Raw genomic sequence first — 19,464 nt, 5'->3', positions numbered from 1 at the left:
AAGGAGAGTCTGATCTGCTCAGAGGTGGCTGCCGCCTGTCCTCTTCTCAGCTTTCTTTTTCACTTTATTTTGGCGTATTTTGTTTAGCTTGAGATGATGGCTTCACTATATGGCTTTTAACTTGCTGGACTCAACCTGTCCTCTCCAGCCACCTGAGTACCTGGGACTATCCATGCAGACCACACTGAAAGCTGGCTTGTTGTTGTTGTTGTTGTTTCATTCTGGTTAAAAATGAAACAAAAACTGGATAGTGGTGGCGTACACCTTTAATTCAAGTACTTGGGAGGCAGAGGCAGGCAGATCTCTGTGAGTTTGAGGCCAGCTTGGTGTACAGAGCAAGTCCCAGAACAGCCTAGGCTACACAGAGAAACCCTGTCTTAAAGAACAGAAGGGGGGAGAAAGAAAGAAAGAAAGAAAGAAAGAAAGAAAGAAAGAAAGAAAGAAAGGAAGAAAGAAAGAGAGAGAGAGAGAGAAAGAAAGAAAGAAAGAAAGAAAGAAGGAAAGAAAGAGAGAGAGAGAAAGGAAAGAAGGAAGAGAGAGAAAGGAAAGAAGGAAGAGAGGAAGAAAGAAGGAAGAGAGGAAGAAGGAAGGAAGGGAGGAAGGGAGGAAGAAACAAAGACAGACAGACAGACAGACCCCAAACTTTTCCATTTCTTTTTCTGGTTGTGCTTTGCTGAGATAGGATCTCAGGACAAAGGTGGCTCCAACCTGATTTGTAGCTAAGGATGACCTTGAACTCATTTCCTGGTCCTCCTTCCTCCAACTCAGTCCTTCACATAGTCGCCCTAAGGTGACTTGAACATTCTTAAGTAACTTATTAAAAAATCTCTTTGCATTGTTCTGTTGTCTCGTGTTTGGGAGTGAGTTTTCTGCCTGTCCTTTCTGCCTCTTTATCTTATCTATTACTTCTTTGTGTGCTTTCTAATTCTTTACTTTGAGCTTATCGGAACTTTGTTCTCTACAAAGAGATATGGACTTTGAAGGTGTATCTTAAGAGACCAACTTCATACAATCCAACTTTTCCTAATTAAGGAAGAAGATTTTGAGTTTGTTTGTGACAAAGACTGGTTATCCTAAAACTAAAGTCCTCCTGTCACAGCTTCCGTCAGAGTTGGCAATGCATGTGTGACCACTGTTACAGGACAGGAAGAGGTTTTATTGGGTTTTGTTTTAACTAAAGTTAACATCTGTCCATTTTGTGTATGTGTGTGGGCACATGTGCCCCTGAGAATGCACGGAGGATGGGAAACAGCTTTCAGGAGTCCTTCCCGTCCATCAGATGGGTCCATGGGATGGAATATGAGTTGTCGGGCAGTGGACACTTTTATCCATCGAGCTTTTATTTTGAAATTTTAGTGCAAGATGTTTGTATATGATACAAAAGTGAACGTGCACGCATGGTATGTCTGATTAAGAATGTATGAATAGATTACCTTTTCATTAAAAAAAAAAACATCTTATTATTGTGTGTGCCTGGTATTTACTGTGGGTGTGCATGCCATGGTGTGCATGTGGAGGTCAGAGATCAGCCTCATGGAGTTGATTCTCTCCTACTTTTGCATGGGTCCTGGGGATGCAACTCGTGTTGGTTGGCAGGTTGGCAGCAAGCACCATTACGCTCTGAGCCATCCCACAGGCCTTGTTCCTGCATTTTATGTGGCATCGCATACAGACAGATTAGTGGATCAGAGTCTAGAGTTTTAAAATCTCTCATGTTTCTGAGCGCTCCAGTCCCACGTTTCATCTCAAAGCAGTGACTGCTCAGCTCCAATTTCCATGCCTTTGTGCTGGGAAAAGGAGTTTGTTGTTCTCAATGAAATCAGCTGCCTGATACTTGGGCGCTGTTTTCACGCCTCTGCTAGCTGTTGCTTTCTCCTCCTCAGGGACAGAAGGCACTGAGGCTTGAAGAATAGACTTCTTGTCTAGCTGTACAGGCCTGATTGGAATGCACCACGAATAATCCTCAAAAATCCCACACGATTCACTATTAGAGGAGAACCGGAAACTACTGCTTTTAAAAAAGATTTTAATGTGCACCAATTTCATTATGACATTTTGTGCATGTACACGGTGTATTTCGGTCACATTCCCTTCATTATCTTCTTCTATTCCCCTCCTATTCATGATGAGTCTCTTCCTCCCAACTACACCCCCTTCATGTCTTTTTTAAATGGCCCAATGAATTTCATGAGGCTCGATTACATTATCTGTAAGAGGCTATTTACAGGAGCGTGGGCACCTAACCAGTGGCAACAACAACAACACACACACACACACACACACGGAGTGCAACATTTTTATATTTACTTATGTTTATTTTATGTGTAAGAGTGTTTTGGCTGCATGTATGCCTGTACACCACAAGTATGCCTGGTGTCCAGGGAAGCCAGAAGAGGTGTGTCAGATCTTTGGAACTGGAGTTACAGACTGGAGAGCCACCGTATGGGTGCTGGGAATCAAATCTGGGTCCTTTAGAAGAGCAACCAGAGCTCTTAACCACTGAGTCATCTCTCCAGAGTTATAAAAAAGAAACTATATTAATATATGTTAATGATTGTTATGTCAGTTACATGTTAAGGATGATAATACTGTAAATAAGTGTTGGATTTAATGACTCATATTCTTATCTCTTTCTAATTTTTTTTCCAGGTTTCTCTGTGAAGCCTTGGCTGTCCTGGAACTTGACTCCATAGACCAGGCTGGCCTTGAACTTAGAGATCCCCCTGCCTCCGGGAATTAAATGTGTGAGCAATCATGCTCAGCTTTCTTTTTCATTTATTGTGTGTAGTTTGGGGGCACAGCCTTATAAATCCCTATGAGGCTCCAATTTCACATGTAGCTGAGCATGGCCTTCAGCTCCCAATCCCCCTGCCTTTACCTTCCAAGTTTGGATTGTAAGTGTGCATCACGTGCACCACCACACCTGGCCCTCTTCTCACTATAAAAATCATTCCACTATGGGCTGGAGAGGTGGCTCAGAGCTGGAGCATTGGCTGTTCTTCCAGAGGGCCTGGATTACGTTCTCAGCACTGTCTGTAACTCCTTTTGTGGGGGACCTGATGCCCTAACCTAACATCCCAGGATGACAGGCACAAAGTGATGCACATACATTAAAAATATTTGTACACATAAAATAAATAAATAACTCTAAAAAAAAAAAAAAACGCTAGCCAGGCAAGGTGTTACCTGCCTCTAATACCAGAACCCAGGAAGTAAAGGCAGGCAGATCTCCATAAATTCAAGCCAAGCCTGGCTTACATAGCAATTTCTAGAGCTCTAGCCAGGGCTACATAGGGAGATCCTGTCTCGAACGAACAGTAAAGTTTGCTGCCCACTCTTTCCAAACTATCATCTGGACTTTCTTAAGCCTTGACTCTGGCAAGTCACCCCCGGTTTCTCCTTCATCCTTTGGGTTGTCTCATCTCCCCGTCCCGTTTTCTGAGCCAAACTTAGCTGATTTCAAAGCAGCCCCAGGTGATGCGCTGGGGCTCAGACCCTGGATCGTCTCCATCTCGGTATTTTATGCTGAGTAAACGTGTTCTGAGCTTTGCTTGCTTTCCTCGCCTGCAAATTCAGGACATGCACCTTGCCTGGGAGAGCCCAGCAAGGAGGAATACAAACGTCTAGAACCACAGACAACAGTCCTGCGCTATAGGCCTCGTATGTGGCAAACCTGTGACCCAGCTACCTGAGAGAAAAGTTAAAAGAGCAGAGATTCATTTAGGGTCCATGATGGCTGCCTCTTCCACTCTTTCTCACCCTAAGCCAGCCTTCCTGGTGTCTTTAATGTCTGCCACGCTCCTCCACCTCATGGCTGGTCATGCTGCCGCTGTTACAATCACCTCTCATGACACACGTCATGGCCAGGCCTTGTAGTTGTATTCCCCCGCCCCCCTCTTTTATCTCCTAATAAGGCTTATTTTCCGACAGGCGATTTTGAACCAACTCCATTCCCAGTTCACTGTCTTCTCTTTTCCTTAATAATTTGGGCCACCAGGCCCCAGGCTCGACCCTAAGAATTCCTGTAACTACACAATCTCAGATGCCACCTATGGTAATGATAAGCACGTCCTGTTGCCAAGTTTCTACTGAGGGCAGAGCACTGACGTTCTCTGTTCTGAGCCTCCCTAAAGGGCTGTGAGGCAGCACTGAGGACCACAGACTGAAAAGAACAGAAGAGAAAAGGGGAGGTAATCTGTCTCCCTGGAAACCTCTGACAAATGTGTCCTCAGATGGAGAATTTTAAAATAAAATACATCTAAGCAGGGGTGTGGGGGTGAGAGTGAAACCCACTAAAATCGTTGACATTGGAGAAGAGGCTAAAAACTGCTTTGGGATTCAGATCTGTTAAGTAAGATGTGATTTTTCTAAGTATTTGCCATATGACATAGGTATGGTGTGATGAAACACCGTGACCAAAAGCGACGTGTAGAAGGAAAAGTTTATTTTGGCTTATAATCCCAGAGAGACAGTCCACAGTGGCAGGAGAGGCAGGGCATTGTAGCGGGAACAGAGAGAGTGAAGTAGAAATGAGCCAAGGCTATGAAGTCTCAAAGCCCTCCTTCAGGGACAGTCTACATCCTTCCCAAACAGTGCCACCAAATGGGGACAGAGTATTTAAATCCATGACTGAGGGCCATTTCTCACTCAAACCATCCCATCATGACACAGGTACTGTGAATCCAACCATGTTAGATTGGGACGTATCTGATAAGCTGTGAAATCTTTTTTTTTTTAATTTGCCAAGCTGTGACTGTTTATTAACTGACCAGATTATAAAATTACCACAGGCGACACTTCAGTTCATCTGTTTAATAAGGCTGTTTATCGGGTCTTCCCTGTTGCCCGCATCTCCGACATTTACAAAGTGAGTTGTCTTTTTCTTCATTCCACCTCGTGAGGAAGATAATTTGAAGGGCCCCAGGAGGTTTATTTGTTTCCTTGAAGCGTTTCCAAACTGTATAGATCTTATGCATTAGATCTTCCACGCAGATGATGCCAAATTTACCAAGAGATCGAGCAATCAAGGAATTACCTCTCAAGGCAATCTGCTTTTTATTGATTTTGCCGTAGCCTCACTTGTAGTTGAGCTCATTTACTGACTTCAGGTTGGGGTACCCCCACGCCATGTACAGTTCCACAGTCCTCAGTATGTTTGTTAACTGAAGCCTTGTTGAGCGTAACAAAGGTGCCATGGAGGATCTGCCGAAGACGAAGAAGAAGCTGCAGTACCTTGAGCACCTTTGGGCTAACTCCATTGATACCTCGGATTCCAGTGACAAATGCCAATTTTGGTCCTGCAGGCACATAGAAGTTTCCAGCTCTCCTTGCCATCCTCGCCATGGAATCTCAGTCCGGTCCATCTGTCTGCACTCCTTGTGAGAGTGCTTTGCCTTCTCACAGATGAGTTTCTTCCTTGCCTTTCGAGGTGTCCTCAGGGCAAACTTTTCCTCAGGCGCCTCGCCTGCAACGCTGCGAAATTCCTTCCCTTTTTCTTTTTTTCAGAGCTGGGGACCGAACCCAGGGCCTTGTGCTTCCTAGGCAAGCTCTATACCACTGAGCTAAATCCCCAACCCCTCCTTCCCTTTTTCTTACGGGTTTCTAGCAAACTTCTTTTTCTTCTGTGGTATAGCCTCCATGATTCCAGCTGGAAAAGGAGAGCAAGCTGTGAATCTTAACTGATGTCTATATACATCGCAATGTATATGTATGTTGTTATATGTATGCATTCATGTCACCACAAATGCAAGCATGAGAAAAACGAGGCTGGAATGATGGCTCAGTTAAGAGCACTTGCTGCTTTTGCAGAGGACCCAGCCCCCATGTGGCAGCTTACAATCACCTGCAATGACCCAGTGTCCTCTTCTGGCTTCATGGGCATTGGGCGTACATGGATGCAAGGAGGCCCTCGCACACATACAACAAAATTAACGTTTTTAAGAGAAAGTTATCCTAAACCCTGTGAAATAACACACACATAAAAGCTTACAATATAAATAAGAAGATGGCAACGATTAGGCGTCATGCTCAAACCTACCTTTAAAATCTCCTGCCTTTGGGGCTGGGGATTTAGCTCAGTGGTAGAGCGCTTACCTAGGAAGCACAAGGCCCTGGGTTCGGTCCCCAGCTCCGAAAAAAAGAACCAAAAAAAAAAAAAAATCTCCTGCCTTTGGCTGTAGGGAATGTGGTTGCTGTCAGCTTCTAGACGTTCATGACTTTAGGATACACCTTGGCATTCTAAAAAGACACTGAGAACTGTACAGTTCAAAGAGGATAAATTTTATGTTAAGTGGATTATATCTCAATAAAGCTATTGGGAGGGTGTGCAGTATATACCCGTGTGCACATGTATGCAGCTGTACTTTCCATGGTGGATGCCAGAGGCTGATGTTGGGTGTCTTCACCAATTGCGTCTCTGCTTATTTTTAAACTCAGGATCACCACTCCCTGAAATGGAAGGCAAACAATTAAGATATGTGACTTCTGAGAGAGACTTTTCTAAGAAACTACCATTTAGGGGAATTTTATTATCTGTTGAGAAAAAAAATTGACTTGAGGACTCAATAAGATGACTAAGGGATGATCATGCTGGAGAGACGGTGCGGTGATTATGAGCCCTCCATGCTCTTGGGGAAGACCTGGCTTTGGCTCCCAGTGCCCACACAGAGGCTCACCACCATCTGTAACTCCAGTTCCCATGACGCCCTCTCCTGATCTCTTTGGGCACCAGGTATGCACATGGCACACAGACATAGATGTAGGCCAAACTCTCATCCATGTAGAATAAATAAACTTGAAACACTTTTTGAATATTAAATACATGACTTAGTAATAAAACTGTAGACAGCACAGCTTCGCACCCTTCTAATCACCCTTCACTGCCAACTTCAGAGTACTTAAGATTTTGAGTTGAATTATGCATGCCTTTGTCTTCCTCAGACTATAAGTGAAAAAAATGAATGAAAAATTTAATGGCTACTACTGAAATATTTATAGGCAGGAGGAGATTATGTCTGGGATTCGTCTCAAGAAGCAATGGGCAGGGCACGTCGCTGAGAGTGGGTGCTGTGGTCTTGGCCACATGTTTATGTTTTGGACTGGTTGTTAGGGGCTCATTATTTTATTCTGTCTACTATGCTATATTTAAATTTGCTGGATCAGGTGGTGCACACTTTAAATCCTAGCACTAGGGAGGCAGAGGCAGAGGCAGGCAGATCTGAGTTCATGGCCAACTTGGTCTACGTAGCAAGTTCCAGGTCAGTCAAGGCTACACAGTGAGATTCTATCTCAAAAAAAAAAAATCAACAAACTAACTAAATTAGTTAAATTTGCCACAGTAAAGTGTTGTTGTTTTTCTTAAACTGGCTGATTGCGAGTATTTAAAAAGATATATGTATGACACAGCCATGGGGAGGCGCTGCTCTAATCCTAGCCTTTGGGAAATTGGAGGATCAGAAGCTTAAGGCTATCTTTGGTTACATAACAAATTCAAGGCTACATGAGATGCTGTCTCAAAATAACAACACTATGTATATTTATTCTATATCTATCAGTAAATCAATACCTTTTTAAATGAGTGTGTGATGCCTACAGAGTCCAGGAGAGGGAGTTGTACCCCCTGGAAATGGGGTAACAGATGGTTGGGGTGCTAGGAACTGAACTCAGATCCTCTAGAAGAGCAACAAGTGACAACCACTGAGCCATTTCTTCAGCCTATTTTTCTCTTTAAAATAATAATTAATAATGATATAATCATTATTTATCTGATAACCATTGTTAAATATCAAAGTATTAAATAATGGTTAAATCATTTACTATTAATAGCAGAAATTAATAATATTAATATTTATTTAATAGGATAACTGTTTAATATTAGTGTGTGTGTGTGTGTGTGTGTGTGTGTGTCTTAGCTCATTTGTGCTTCCCCCAAAGATATTTCTATGTAACATGTATTGAGGCTGGTTAGATGGGGTTTTGCAGTTAAGAGAGAACAATGTTCCCAGTGCTCACATCAGCTGTCTAACAACCTGTAATTTAAGCATCAGAGGATCCAACAGTCTTTTCTGGGCTCCAAGGGCACCTGCTTTCACACTTGCAAGCACACACACTCACACACATATATACAATTAATATATGTGTGTGTGTATATATATATATGTATATATATATATATATTAAAGAGACTATCTACTAAAGTGTCCATAAGACTATGTCACTCAGATTACCCAAGATACAATCCACAGACCACATGAAGCTTAAGAAGAAGGACGACCAAAATGCGGATGCTTCAGCCCTTCTTAGAAGGGGGAACAAAACTATTCACAGGAAGAGATATTAAGACAAATTTTGGAGCAGAGACTGAAGGAAGGCCATTCAGATACTGCACAACCTGGGCATCCAGCCCATATACATACAGCCACCAAACCAGACAATATTGCTGATGGCAAGAAGTGCATGCTGACAGGAGCCTGATATAGTGTATGTCTCCTGAGAGACTCTGCCAGAGCATGACAAATACAGAGGGGAATGCTAGCAGCCAACCATTGAACTGAGAATGAAATTCCCATTAGAGGAGTTAGGGAAAGGATTGAAGGAGCTGAAGGGGTTTGCAACCCATAAGAACAACAATACCAACCAACCAGAGCTCCCAAGGACTAAACCACCATTCAAAGAGTACACATGGACAGACCCATGGCTCCAGCTGCACATGTAGCAGAGGATGGATTTGTTGGGCACCAATGGGAGGAGAAGCCCTTGGTCCTGCCAAGGTTGGACCCCCCCAGTGTAGGGGAATGTCAGGGTGGGGAAGCAGGAAGGGGTGGATGGATGGGTGGGGGAACACCCTCATAGAGGAAGGGAGGGGAAGGGGGAGAGGAAGGGAGAGGGGGAGAGGAAGGGAGAGGGGGGAGGGGGAGGGGGAGGGGGAGGGGGTATATGGACAGGAAACCGGGAAAAGGGATAACATTTGAAATGCAAATAAAAAAATCTAATAAAAAAAGACTATGTCACATTGTTAAAACTGTGTGTGGAAGAAAAAGGAAGATATCAGAAAGTAGGAGAATATAAAATATAAAAAGGCCAAATAAAAAGTCATATATAGCTGGGCACTGGTGGAACAGGCCTTTACTCCCGGCACCTGAGGGACAGAGGCAGGCGGATCTCTGAGTTCAAGGTCAGCCTGGTCTATAGAGAAAGTTCCAGGATAGCCAGGGCTAACAGAAAAAGCCTGTCTTGAAAAACAAATGGAAGGGAGGAAGGAAGGAAGGAAGGAAGGAAGGAAGGAAGGAAGGAAGGGAGGGAGGGAGGGAGGGAGGGAGGAAGGAAGGGAGGGAGGAAGGAAGGAAGGAGGGAAGGAAGGAAGGAATATAGATAGGAAAAAAGATATCATGGTCATGAACCAAATGTTCAGAGGTAGAGTGGGCTTTGTTGAGGGACTCACAAAGGACACATTAGTATCCTTTAGTTCTCAGCTTTCTCTCTGTTGTGCCCTGTGTCTTCAAAGGTAACAGTTTTTGAAGGCTGTTGTGAGCACAACAGCTGCCATCTTTATTAACTCAGCTGTGCCTGAGAGCATGGTAATGGGGCCTGTGTGCTGCTGACTGGACCACACAGGAAGAAAGGGTTGACAGAGACATTGAACCTTCTTCTGAGTTTCCAGCCATCCCTCAGAGCCATTGGCATGCAGTTCTGTCCCAGTTTCATGGAGCCTAAGAATCCAGGGAAGTGGTAGAGTATATGGGCTGGAGGAGGCTACTTGAAGCTATGGGGAAGCCATCATCCATACTGGGTGAAGACTTTACAGTGCGGCTGCTTTGGGGTACCCACCCTCCTGTCATAGCCTTCATCCGTGTGCTGTGAGCATGGCTCAGTAGCATTGGCTCCCCAGGACGAAGATTTGTGGACTTGAGCTTTGGTTCGTTATTGAGACTTCATCAGGACAAGGCAGACATTATTTATGTCTTTTCAGGAAGGAATTCTCACAAGGACATTATGTAAAGTGGCATAAGCCAGACATAAAGGTAAAAATATCGTATGATCTAATTTGTATGAGGTACCTAGAATCTATCTGTTGAAGGCACAAAGATAAACAGCAGAGCGGTTGTTGCCAGGGTCTGGAGGGAGGGGAGAATGAGGTGTTGAGTAATGTGGATACAGTTTACTTTATAAGATGGAAAAACTGTAGAGTAGAATGCACAGTTTAAAAAGGTAGCTAAGAAACTGGGTGTCCAGCTGGAGAGATGGCTCAGTGGTTAAGAACACTGACCGTTCTTCCAGAGGTCCTGAGTTCAATTCCCAGCAACCACATGGTGGCTCACAACCATCTGTAATGGGATCCGAAGCCCTCTTCTGGTGTCTGAAGACAGCTACAGTGTACTCACATACATTAAAATAAATAAATCAATCTTTAAAAAAACTGGGTGTCATGTTTCACACCTATAATCTCAGTACTAAGAAGGCTGAGGCAGTAGGATAACAAATCCAAGGTCATCCTGGACTGCACAGGAAGGGGAAAGCCAGCCTGGAATATGTGAGGCTGTTTTAGTTAGGGTTCCAAATACTGCAGCAAAACACCATGACCATAGAGCAAGTTGGGGGGAAAAGGGTTTATTCAGCTTCATTTCCACAGCATTGTTCATCATCAAAGGAAGTCAGGACAGGAACTCAAACAGAGCAGGATCCCGGTGACAGGAGCTGAGGCAGAGGCCGTGGTGGGGTGCTGCTTACTGGCTTGCTCAGCCTGCTTTCTTACAGAATCCAGGGCCACCAGCCCAGGATTGCCACTACCCACAATAGGCTGGTCCTCCCCCACTAATCATTAATTGAGAAAATGCCTTAGAGCTGGATCTCATGGAGGCATTTCCTTAACTGAGATTACTTCCTTTCTGATAACTCTAGCTTGCTTCAGGTTAACATAAAACTGGCCAGTAGAGAGAAGTACTTGGAAGACACAGCTGACCGAGCGCATGTTTAGCATATAAAACCCCTGGGTTCTATCTGAAGAAAAGCTAAGGTGGACATTTTTGTATATTTTACCATAATTTAAAAAATGTGAGTTGGTAAGATGTCTCGGCAAATAAAAGCTCTTGACGCTAAGCCTTATGTGGTGGTTGAATGAGAAATGCACACACACACACACACACACACACACACACACACACACACACACACCCCTTTGTCTGTGTATTTAAACAGTTGGTCCCTGGCAGAGGTGCTGTTTGGGGTCACTACAGGTCCACTGGGAGGTTGAGCCTTGCTGGAGGAAGAACTTCTCTGGGGATGGGCTTTGAGGATTTATATAGCCTTATCCCTTTCCAATTAGCTTGTTCTGATTCTTGTGTGTGGTTGGAGATGTACTATTTCTTAGCTTCTTGATCCAGCCGCCTGCTGCCGTGCCTTCCCAACCATTATGGACTATTATGAGACTGTAAGCCGGGTTGGGGATTTGGCTCAGTGGTAGAGCGCTTGCCTAGCAAGCGCAAGGCCCTGGGTTCGGTCCCCAGCTCCGGAAAAAAAAAAGAGACTGTAAGCCAAAATGACCTCTTTCCTCCAGAAGTTGTGGTTGGTCATGGTGTCTCATCACAACAACAAAAGCACTAATACAGGAGATAATCCGATGTCGCTCGTGGCTGACTCCAGCGGGAGCCTGTTCCAGCTGTGGCTGTAGCTCTGGGCTATCTCTGTGGCTGTAGCTGTGTGTGTATCACTCTTGAGGAATTGCTCGCTCCGTAGTCCCTGACTTCTTGCTGACTGGATCATAGCAGCATGGCTATCGGTGTTCTGTTGACATCACATTCTAGGGAATTTATTGGACACTTGTTGGAGAAAAAATTGTTTGTCTCAATAATTGAGCATATTAGAAATGTGGGCTGAGGGTATTAGATTTTCAATAACGTAAGGGACACCTTTTTAGTGTGCATTAATGTAGATTTTGATTTTATTTTAAAAAATTATTTTTATTATTTTTAGTTTGTGTGTGTGTGTGTGTGTGTGTGTGTGTGTGTGTGTGTGTTCAGGTGTCTATTGGAAACTGGAGTAATAAGTGGCTTTAAGCCACCAAACATGGGTCCTGGGAACTGAACTCTGATCTTCTGGAAGAGCAATTTTAATAACCGTGCCCTCTCTTCATCCCAATATTAATGGGATGTAGAATTTTTAAAATATATATAATAATTTTGAACCTTGACTCTAATTCCATCTTATATGGGTATGAAGTGGTTTCTGTTACATTAATATAAACTAAACTTCAAGACAAGGAACTGTGGGTAAGCTGAGAGAAAATGGCCCTTGGTTACTTTTGGATTGTTTCCAAGAGTTAAGCTCCCTTTCAGAAAACCAGATCTTCTGCCACAGACACTTGTGGTGTTTGACTCATAGATTTGGCCTTGCATGTTGCAATTCACACTGCATAATACGATTCACACTGCATATTCCAGCGTCTGTGAAATCAGGACGAATCCTCCAATCAATGATACTGCAGATTCTGTGAACTACAGTACTGGTCTGCTTGAAGCGCTCTCCTAAATTCCTCACGGGCTTGCTTGCTCCCTTCTTCTGCCTTCTTTTTTGCCTTTCTCCTTTTTTCCTTCTTCCTTCCTTCCTTCCTTCTTTCCTTTCTTTTTTTCTTTTTCTTTTGAGACACTTTTTCATTGTTTAAACCATGCTGGCCTAGAATTCAGAGCTGCCTGCTTCTGTCTTTTGGCTGGAATTAAAGGCCATGTCACAATCCAAGACATCCTCCTCTGGATTCTTGTAACTGTCTCCTGCACCCTCCTTTGTTCCTCTAAAATCTGTTGTCCTTAGAGCAGCCACACTTTTCCTTTTGATACATAAATTAGAAAAACAGATCATGCCACTCCCATGCTCAAAATGTGATGTTTTACCATTCAGTCCTTTTACCTCCTCTGATCCATCTCCTACTTCTGCTTTTATTTATACTATTGCCTCCTGTCTGCCTTCTGGTCCATGCACAGAGCATACATTTGATAGACCAACTTCTGCTTAGAGTCCCTTTCTTTTAATTAAAATTTACTACTATTGCTAGTATTGCGTTGCTATTGTTGTGTGTATGTGCACTCTTGCTCACATGGGTGCCTGAACCACAGCACATTTGGGGAAGAAAGAGGATAACTACCATGTGACCAGGCTTTTGTAGTAAAGGCTAGGACCTTTACCCACTGAGTTATCTCATTGGCCCTTATGTCTTAGAGTCTTAGCACTGTCTATTGTCTGTTCCTGGATACTTTCCCCTGGACACTCTACCTGATTAGTTCCTTCTCCTCTTTCAATATTTGTTCCAATATACTTTCTAGTGAGCTCTGCTGCTTTGACCACTCTTTTGAGGTGTGTGTGTGTGTATGTGTGTATGTGTGTATGTGTGTATGTGTGTGTATGTGTGTATGTGTGTGTATGTGTGTATGTGTGTGTATGTGTGTATGTGTGCGCGCACGCGTGTGTAGTACTTTTGTGCCCGGGATGTAGATCAGTCAGTAGACTGCATGCACTTGCTTGCCAGCTCATCTGTTGGCATCTACTTCTTCAGGATTCCATCTTATCCAGCAGACCAGGTGAAACCCTGGCCTGGTGGCACTGAGCGACTACTAGACTCTTGGACTTCCCGCTCACAGCTGCCCAATTCTTCATGGCTCAGTGATTTTTTTTTTCTTTTTTTTCGGAGCTGGGGACCGAACCCAGGGCCTTGCGCTTCCTAGGCAAGCGCTCTGCCACTGAGCTAAATCCCCAACCCTTGCCCAATTCTTCATGCTCTAGCTTTTGGCAACTCTGTCTCTATAATTTATCTACTCTATATACCTCACTCAAGTGGAACCTAGCTCTTTGAAGAGTCTGGAATTTCACTCAGAGGAGTGAAAGAGAACAAGTCTAGCAGTCTGAATGCTTGCTTTGGGGGTATATACCTGAGAGAAAAAATGGTTGAATCACCTGATAATTATTTGTGTGTGCAGCTATATGTATCTGTGTATGTGCATGTATGTCTACAGGCCGGAAGCCAACAGCGGGAGTCTTCCTCATTTGCTTTTCTACTTTGTTCGGTGAGACAGTGTAGTCTCTGAGAAAGTGGAGCTCACCAATTAAGCCAGACTGGCCAACAAGTTCCAGGGATTGTCCTGCCTCCATCTCTCCAGAGCTGAGATTACAGGTACATAGCTATAACACGGGCTCAGGGGCTACGAACTCAGGACCTCATGTGTGCAAGCACTGTAGCCATGGAGCCATTCTTACAGGCCTTTAACTTTGTAAGAAAGGAAACTTGTTGGGCAGTGGCGGTGCGTGCCTTTCATTCAAGCACTCTGAGAGACAGAGGCAGGCAGATCACTAAATTTGAGGCCAGCCTGGTTTATAGAATGAGTTCTAAGGCAGCCAAGGTTATACAAAGAAACTCTGTTTCAAAAAGCAAGAAAAAAAGAAAAAGAAAAAGAAAGGAAAGAGAGAAAAAGAAGAAAGAAAGGAAAAGAAAGCATTGCACGGTTTTCCTTAACAAAGCAAGAGGCTTTCAAAGCTTTCAAGTCATCCCACACTCACCAGGCTTTTTGCCTTTAAAACATAGTAGCTGGGGTTGGGGATTTAGCTCAGTGGTAGAGCGCTTGCCTAGGAAGCACAAGGCCCTGGGTTCGGTCCCCAGCTCCGAAAAAAAAGAACCAAAAAACCAAAAAAAAACATAATAGCCATTCTAACCTCGTGAAGTAGCAACTCTTTTGGCTCTGATTTGCATTTGAAGCCATTTACAGATCTTTTAAATGACTTCAAGTCCTTTGCCTCCCTTTTAAACCAGTCTGTTTGTCACTTTGGTTTTGCCAGTAGAAGTGTATGCTCTATACTCTCTTATGTTCTTCCTCTTAGTTTTTCTTTGGTTTCATTCATTCATTCATTCATTCATTCATTCATTCATTCATGGAATGAGTTCCCCTCTATTTTTGGTTGTCATAGAACTTGGCGTAGATAAGGTTACCATTGAACTCACAGACATTTGCCTGACGCTGCGTCCTGAGCGCTGAGACCACATTTAGCTCTTGTTTTTTAAATTTTAGAAAGTATTTATGATTAGCGTACGCACGTGGTGTGGGTGCACATGTCACGGCATGCAGTCATACCAAAGGACAACTCTGTGGAGTGATTTATTCCCTCTGCCTTTATGTACATTCTGGGATTGAACTCAGGTCTTCAATGTGGCAAGTGCCTTTGCCTGCTGAGCCATCTCAGTGGCTCTGGTTTGTTTTTTGTTAAATCACATTAACTTCTTTGTGTGTGTGCGTGCACCCATGCGCGCCTGTGGGCGCACACGCACATGCGTGTCAGCCATGCTGTGCGTGTGAAGGTCAGAGGACAGCTATGTGGAGTTGGTTCTCTCCTTCTACCCGTGCCAGGATCCAACTCAGCCTATCGGGTTTAGACAGCATCTTCATACACAGACCCATCTTGATGGTCTTGTGCCTTAGCTAGCTTCACTGGTCAAGTTGACAGAGCCTAGAGTCACCTGAGAGGAGACCCGCAGTTGAAGAACTGCCTAGATCAGGTTGGCTTGTGGACATTCCTGTAGGGGATCGTCTTGACTGTTAATTGATGTAAGATGGGGAAGCCCATAGTGAGGAACAGCATCCCTTGGCAAGTAATCCTTAACTGTATAAGAAAGCTATCAGGGTCGGAGAGAAATCTAGCTGAGCATAATAAGTTGCTCTTTGAGCCATCCAGCTAGCAAGTAGCATTCTCCTGCTACATCCTGGCTGTGAAATCAGTTTCTTGGGTGAAAGTAACACAGTCTAGGAGAGCAAACAAGCTTGCCTTCCACTTCTTGACCTGAGTTCCTGCCTTTAGTTCCCTTAATAATGGACTGTGATCTGGAATTGTAAGCTGAAATAAATGCTTTCCTTCACCACCCTGCCTTTGGGAAGAGTGTTTCAGCAGAGGCTGGAGAGATGACTCAGTGGTTAAGAACACTTGTTGCTCTGCCAGAGGACACAAGTTAGGACCCCAGTACCCACATAGTGGCTCACAACCATCTCACAGTTCCAGGGGAGCAGGTCCTTCTTCTAAAATAAACTTCTTGGGGACTAGGCACACATGCAGAGCACAGACATACAGCCTGGCAAAGCACTCATACACATAAAGTAAATAATTCTGAAAAAAGAAAAAGAGAAACAACTGTTACAAAAGAAGCTCCAAATTATTCTGTTTTTTTTTACAATATAGAAAAAGTATGATTGAGCGACATAGTTTAAATAATAAGCTGCATATAATAGATACATTTTAAGCTTTATATATCTCTTACCAATAAGTATATCATCTTTTCTTTACCTAGACTGACTGGGGTTATAGTAGCCCTCAACTTAAGGATTTTTCTGATCTTGCATTCAATATCACTTTAAAATACTCTCAATAAAAATATTAGAAATATAGAAGATAGATTTTTTTTTACCCCTTGGTGGGCCGGTGAGTTGGCTCATCAGGCAAAGGTACCTGTACTAGACTGAGTTGGGTCCCTGGGACACAAGAACCAAGTCCCACGGTTGATCTCTGATTTCCATGAGGCGGTATGCACCTACATCCATCTAAGCTAGTGCACATATGCACATGTGCACACACAAAATTAAAATGTAATAAAACAATTTCACGCTGTCATAAGCTCTGCTAACTCCTGTCTCTCTCATTTTTTTCTTGGAATGGAGCATACACATGTCTTCTCATTCTGGAGGACAAGACAAAAGCAGAAGTTACAGGCTAGCCTGAGACACAGGAAACCTTGTTTCAAAAAAAAAAAAAAAACCTAAAAGAAACAATGGAACAAAAGTCATATCATAGGGGGTTAGAAAGATAATCAGTCGTTAAAGAGCACTTACTGCTGTTGCAGAGGACCTGTTGTTTTGTTTTGTTGTTGTTGTTGTTTGTTTTTTTCTTTTTTTAAGATTTACTTATTATAAATAAGTACACTGTAGCTGTCTTCAGACACACCAGAAGAGGGCATCAGATTTCATTACAGATGGCTGTGAGCCACCATGTGGTTGCTTGGAACTGAACTGAGGACCTCTGGAAGAGCAGTCAGTGCTCTTAACCACTGAGCCATCTCTCTAGCCCCAGGTTTTGATTCCTACCAGCTATGTAGGGTGGTTCACAATCACTTATGACTGAGCTCCAGAATCTATAGTCAACTCATTGGGCACCTGCACTTTAAAATATTTTTAAAGTTATTATTATTATTATTATTATTATTATTATTATTATTATTATTATTTCTATGTGAATGAGTGTTTTTGCCAGCATGCATATCTATGCACCACAAAGGCCAGAAGCCAGAAGAGGGCATTAGATCCCCTAAAACTGGAGTTGCAGCCATGTGCTCCTACACATGGCGCCTGAGACAAGATAGAAAGGGACAGTTATGGGGACCTGGAGAGGCAGAAGGGCTGCCATTCTAGAGTCTGACTGAAGTCTCTCTCTCTAGCTAGTAATGAACAATTCCAATGCAATTAACCCTTGCTGTGAAGGTCGCCAATGTGGAGGTGATAGTCTTTATTATTGTGGAGACACTGTAGATTTATTAAGGGAAAGTAAAAAAGAGAAAGAATGCTTCCTCCTTTTAAAACTATATATATTTTTTTTTTTTTTGGTTCTTTTTTTTCGGAGCTGGGGACCGAACCCAGGGCCTTGCGCTTCCTAGGTAAGCGCTCTACCACTGAGCTAAATCCCCAGCCCCCCTAAAACTATATTTTTATTTTGTGTGTGTGTGTGTGTGTGTGTGTGTGTGTGTGTGTGTGTGTGTGTGTTGTAGGAGTCAAAGGACAGCTTTTAGGAATCAGTTCTTTCCTCCTAGGTCTCTAGGATTGAGCTCAGCCCTTCAGGCCTGGTGGCAGGTGCCTTTACCTGCTGAGCTGTCATGAAGGAGATGCACAACACCTCTGAGACAGAATCTCAACAGAGGGGCCTAGAACTTGCAACTTTCTGCCTCAACCTCATGAGTGCTGGGCTCACAGGTGCTGCCATCCCCAGCTGTAGGTATGGCCTTTATTGTGTTATGTTTTTCTTGTTTTGTGACACTGGCTGGCCAGGAACTCACTATGGAGACTAGGCTGGCCTTGAATTATAGAAATACTTGCCTCTGCCTCCCAAGTGGGATTGAAAACATGTGTAGCCACACCTGGGCTAGTGATGGTCTTTACAACGTTTCCTTTACAGAGAGAATGTTAAACAGCAGTGGACTATCCTTAAGGACTAAGACTTGATTAAGTATGGCCACACTCTTCCACCAGATCTCATAAACAAGGCTAAAGCTTTGTTTACCGTGAAAACATCCCTAGTTCCTCTGTAACCCTTCTTTGTGACCTTGGATTTTACCCTCTCAGTTGAGTTTATACTCACCAAATAGGAGCAGTCCTGTGATCTCAGATTCCTCAGCAGATCTCTATTTTTTTTTAAAAGAGTTCTCTCTGAGACGTTCCTAGTCGTGCTCTTGGCCACACCTTTCTTTCTGAGACCCTCACTTCCTTTCAAGCATAGAGCTTAAACTCTATACTAAAATCTCTTCTAATAAATTCTGATTGTCTCATATTGGCTCATCCTGAAAGGTTTTTCTGCAGCAAAGCCAAGAGTCAGCTTTTCTCAGAATCCAGGTCCCTAATAGATAAGGGAACTCCTCAGACAGCTGGTGGCAGTGTGGAAGAACGTCTAGTCCCTGCTGACAATCCTCCTTTCCAACTTTGGAAAGACCGTAAGGACTACCCTGAGCCTACTCAGATAATCAAAGATAATATTCCTGCTTAAGGTCAGTGATTAGCAATTTGAATTCCATCTGAAGGCTGAATTCCTTTTTCATGACCAAACATCTGCTTCCTAGGAATTATTAGGTGACTATGCCTCTGCGTGAGGAAGTGGGAGTGGGAGGGGGCCGAGGAGGACAGCAGGGCTAGCCTGGGCTACATTATGCGAGTGAAACCACCTCAAACAACAATAAGAACAAAACAACTCTGAGGAGACGCTGTGGCAAATTTCTTGAGTCTTTAACACTGATATTCGCTAGAATGGAAATTGTCATTCTTCTTCTGTTAAAATTTATTTAATCGGGCTTAGTTCGAAGGCCAGAAAATAGGACTCAAGATCTTGATGAATCCTTACGAGGAGGGTGGGCGAAGTTCTCTTAATGACATCTGGAGATAGTGTGAGAGATTTCTGGAGAGATTGAGTGGGTGAGGAGTGCGTATCCTTAACTGAAGCTGAGGGTATAAAATTCCAGCAAAAGGAATCAAGGAGCAAACTTCCTTCAAGGCTAAGAAAGAACTAAGAGTTTAATTACTAGGTCTCCATGTAGCAGACACTACTGAATTGAAGAGATTGATTAGTGTAGTCTTCATAGGTAAAGGCTATATGTGGTTCAATCCAAAAGCGGATATAACGAGGTTATTCTATTATTTGTTATGAACTAATGTAGTCAAAATGAATTAAGAGTGATAAGAAAAGAGC

The 19,464-nt window shown here is 43.4% G+C and overlaps 1 pseudogene; it reads right to left on the bottom strand.

The window, feature by feature from the left end:
* Positions 1-4,798: 4,798 nt before the first annotated feature.
* On the bottom strand, positions 4,799-5,639 carry Rpl7-ps26 (ribosomal protein L7, pseudogene 26; annotated as a pseudogene).
* Positions 5,640-19,464: the final 13,825 nt, after the last annotated feature.

This window comes from Rattus norvegicus, chromosome 8, assembly GCF_021556685.1.
Source record: "Rattus norvegicus strain SHRSP/BbbUtx chromosome 8, alternate assembly SHRSP_T2T, whole genome shotgun sequence".
NCBI classification, from domain to species: domain Eukaryota; kingdom Metazoa; phylum Chordata; class Mammalia; order Rodentia; family Muridae; genus Rattus; species Rattus norvegicus.
This window is presented reverse-complemented; position numbering and strand designations above follow the sequence as displayed.